The sequence below is a fragment of the Orycteropus afer genome, unplaced genomic scaffold (assembly GCF_000298275.1).
Source record: "Orycteropus afer afer isolate SDZICR_OR568_19922 unplaced genomic scaffold, OryAfe1.0 scaffold00097, whole genome shotgun sequence".
Taxonomy (NCBI): domain Eukaryota; kingdom Metazoa; phylum Chordata; class Mammalia; order Tubulidentata; family Orycteropodidae; genus Orycteropus; species Orycteropus afer.
Window position 1 is genome coordinate 6,753,477 of NW_006921684.1, and position 4,423 is coordinate 6,757,899.

Here is a 4,423-nt window from a genome sequence, read left to right on the forward strand (position 1 = left end):
TTGAACCACCAGCCTTCTGGTTAGCAGTCAAGTGCTTTAGCCACTATGCTACCAGAGCTCCTAAGATTTGGTTAGTGACCTAAAATGTGGTTTATCCTGGAGAATGATCCATGTGCACTGGAGTACAATTTGTATTGTGCTATTTTTGAGTAGAGTGTTCTCCATATATCTATTAAGTCTAGCTGGTTTATAGCATCATTCAGATCCTCTGTTTCCTTATTGATCTTCTTTCTAGATTTTCTCTCCAAAAATGAAATCTCCAACTATTACTGTATTGCAATGAAATGCAATGCACTGCCATCAAGTCGGATCCGACTCATAGCGACCCCTCCTTGGGTTTCTGAGGTGGTATCAGTACGGAAGTAGATTGCCTTCCTTCCGAGGAGTGGCTGGTGGGTTTGAACGAGTGGCTGGTGGGTTTGAACGAGTGGCTGGTGGGTTTGAACGACCAAGCCTTCTGGTTAGCAGTCAAATGCCTTAGGCACTACGCCACCAGAGCTCCTGTTACTATAGTATTACCTATTTCTCCTTTTAATTCTATCAGTGTTTATGTAATTAAGTGCTCTGATGTTGGGTGCATATATATTTATGATTGTTCATTTTTCTTGATTTATAGACCATTTTATCACTATACAGTGTACATCTTTAGCTTTTCTGTCAAATTTTGTCTTAAAGTCTACTTTGTCTGATATTAAGATTGCCACCCAGCTCTCTCTTGGTTATTATTTGCATGGAATGTTTTTTTCCATCCTTTCACTTTCAACCTCTGTGTCCTTGGGTTTAAGATGTTGTCTCTTATAAACAACATATAGTTGGGTCGTGGTTTTTGTTTTTTTAAATCCATTCTGCCATTCTCTGCCTTTTGATTGGAACATTTAGTCCATTTATATTCACTTTAATTACTGATAAGAAGTGACTTACTTCTGCCCATTTGTTACTTGTTTTTAGGGTGTCTTAAGCCTTCTTCGTCTTTGTCCTTTAGTATCGCTTTCTTTAGTATTCTTTTGGTTTATTGCAGCAAGACTTTTTGGTTCCTGTCTCCTTTTTTTTAAAAAAAATATATTTTCTTAGTGGTTACCATGAATATTATATTTAAGAGCTTGTATTTATAATATTCTAGGATAAGTTGGTAACAATTTAGTAACATATAGAAAATTATCATTAATTATGTCTTTATATTTCATATATCCTGTAACATAATTTTATCCTTGCCTTTTATATATTTGTTATTAAAAAACATGAAGGACAAAACATTTAGAATGATCAAGCATGACTACCTTATTATTAGCCTTTAGACTTGTCCATGCATTTCACCTTTTGGGGAGCTTTCTTTTTGTGTATAGTTTTTTTTGTTTTTTTTTTTAAATTGTGATTTGGGTGAAAGTTTAAAGAAAATTCACTTTCCATACAGCAGTTCACATGCACTTTGTCTCATGACATGGACAATTTACCACAATGCAACAGCGCCCTCCCACTTCATCCCCATAGTTACCTCTTCCCTGTGTCCTTTCCTCCATGCACTCCTGCCCCCTGAGCTATGTCCCTATGTATACACACCCATTCTATTCTCACGTGATTGTTCTCTCCAAGGAGTATATCTACCTCAGGTAAATGTTCAACTTGTATACCTGTCTTTTGCTTGGCTGGAAGCCACAGATGTGGGTTCAATTCCAGACCTGAAGGGCAGCTAGGGGCCATAGTCTCAGTGGTTCCATCAGGCTCTATCAGACCAACAAACCTGGTCCTTCCCCCCGCCAAATGATTTTGAGTTTTGCTTCACATTGTTCTACCATTCTATCCAGGATCTCCTACATCGATCCCCCTCCAAGTGGTTGATAGTGGTAGCCAGGCACCATCTAGTTCTTCTGGTCTCATAGTCATATAGGCTGAGGACCACATGGTATACCAGTTGCTAGGACTAATTTTTTCCGTGAATCTTTGGTTTTCTTCATTCTTCTTTGCGCTGGAGGAGGAGAGAGAGACCCATCATTGCATCTAGATGGCTGCTTGCAAGCTTTTAAGATCCCAGTTGCTACTCACCAAAGTAAGAGGTAGAACAATGTTTTGTGTGGTATGTTATGCCAGCTGAGCTTGATGTCCCCTGCGACTATGGTCCTGAACCTCCAGGTCCAACTATTTGCTCCCTCTGGGTAGCCAGCTGTGCCTAAGAAGTGACTACAACCTTGTCCCTTGTCAGCTCTACTATACACCTGGGAATTCTTACAGAACATACCAATACACTTGTAGAAATATTGTCTGCCAACACTATACGTGGTCCTGGGCACATTCCCTCCTGCATAGACATACCTAATAGTTAAGCCTGTCTGTCTATCCATGTGTGCCTTCACTGACAACGCAGTAGTGTATGTGCAAAAGGGTTCATCTTTGTTGTCTATACCTCCCAAGTACCTCTGTATGACTTCCATTTCCTCAAAGCCACCGTGTTGATCATTCACATTTATGTTCACCCTTCTCTTCACCCAAATCAATACTTATCTCTACCTGTCTAACAGTGTTCCCTCCCCTCCCTTCCCACCTCTGGATACAAACAAAGAAAATTTCCTTCCATATATAAACCTTTCCTTGACTTTTTACCATAATGGACTAATATAATATTTGTCCTTCTGTGATTGATTTATTTTACTCGGCATAATGTCCTTCAAGTTCATCCATGTTATGCAGTGTTTTGCAGTTTCTATGTTATTCTTTTTTAAAAATTTTTATTTTAAGAGTTTGTTTTACATTCAACATTATGTGTACATTAGGTTTCACTCCCCGTTTACCATCCCCAACACTAACTCAGTCTCCTCCCCTCCCTGCTCAGTAACCCTCTCCCCTGTGCCCCCCATATTTATGCACTCCTGTGTGTCCTGCATTTCCTCCATGCGAATGTTGCCCCTCTGGTGCCCCCTGGTGGATTGCTCCAAGGGATGCATTTCCACAGTGTATGTGGATGCTTTACCCTGGGTTGAATGGTCTGCATGTACATCTTGTTTACTATTGGGTGGAGAGCCAGCCCCAGGGAGTAAGTTTTATTCCACGCCCAGAATGTATCCCAGAACCACAGTATTGGGGGTCTCACCAGACTCCGTCTGATCAGTAATTCTGGTCATTATTGAGTTTTTGGATTTTGTTCCATGTTTTTCCTCCTACTCTATCCAAGATCTCCAGATTTGATCCTTTTCTGAGTGGTTGGCATTGGTAGCTGGGCACCATCTAGTTCTTTTGGTCTTGAGAGCCATCATGTCCTAGGGCTGATTGCTTCCAAATGCCCTTGTTTATTCGCACTCTTCTTCACTTCCAATGCTAGGAGACCATTAGCTGCATCTTAGTTGGCTGCTTGAAAGTTTTTAAGACTCCAGTCACTACTCACCAATGTAGGATGAGGAACAAGACTTCTGTGTATTTTGTTGTGCCAATTGAGTCTGCTGTCCCCCAGTACTATGGTCCTGAGTCAGTAGACCAGTTGGATCTCTCTCCCACAGTGTTGGGCTCTCTGTGTGGGATTACTCTATATCTGTCTTCTGTTGTTTCTGTAAGGATTGTGGGTATTTTGTATCACTGGTATCTGTGCAAGATTAGCCTCAGCTGAATCTATCCTTGGTCTAGAGTATACTCCTGTTCACTGACCCCCATGTGATTTTCTCAGATGTTTATGCATTTATCTGTAGCCTGGTGTTTGGTGTTAATGGTAATGCAGTATTGTGGATACACTGGTTGGTATTAGCATCTGTTGTCTATATCTTATGTGCACAATTTGGTGTCCTCCCTTTTCCTAATGCTATCATGGTGGTCACAGACACTTTCTAGACTGTTATTCTTTAGGGTTGCATAGTATTCCGTTGTGTGTGTGTACCATAGTTTGGTTATCCATTCTTCAGTTGATGGACACCTAGGTTGTTTCCATCTTTTGGCTATTGTCAGTATACTGTGATGAACATGGGTGTGCATATGTCTGTTCTTGTCCTGATTCTCATTTCTTTAGGATATATACTTACTAATGGAATGGATACCAGAAAGATGTTTACTTGTGTTTTATTGACTATGCAAAGGCATTTGATTGTGTGGATCATGACAAATTAGGGATAACATTGAGAAGAATGGGAATTCCCAAACACTTGATTGTACTCATGAGGAACCTGTACCTTGACCAGGAGGCTGTCGTTTGAACAGAACAAGGGGACACTGCATGGTTTAAAATCAGGAAGGGAGTGCATCAGGGTTGTATCCTTTCCCCATACTTATTCAATCTATATGCTAAGCATATAATCCGAGAAGCTGGACTATATGAAGAGAAACGTGGCATCAGCATTGGAGGAAGATACGCAGATGATACAACTTTGCTTGCTCAAAGTGAGGATGACTTGAGGCACTTACTGATGAAGGTTGAAGAATACAGTCTGTAGTATGGATTATGTCTCAA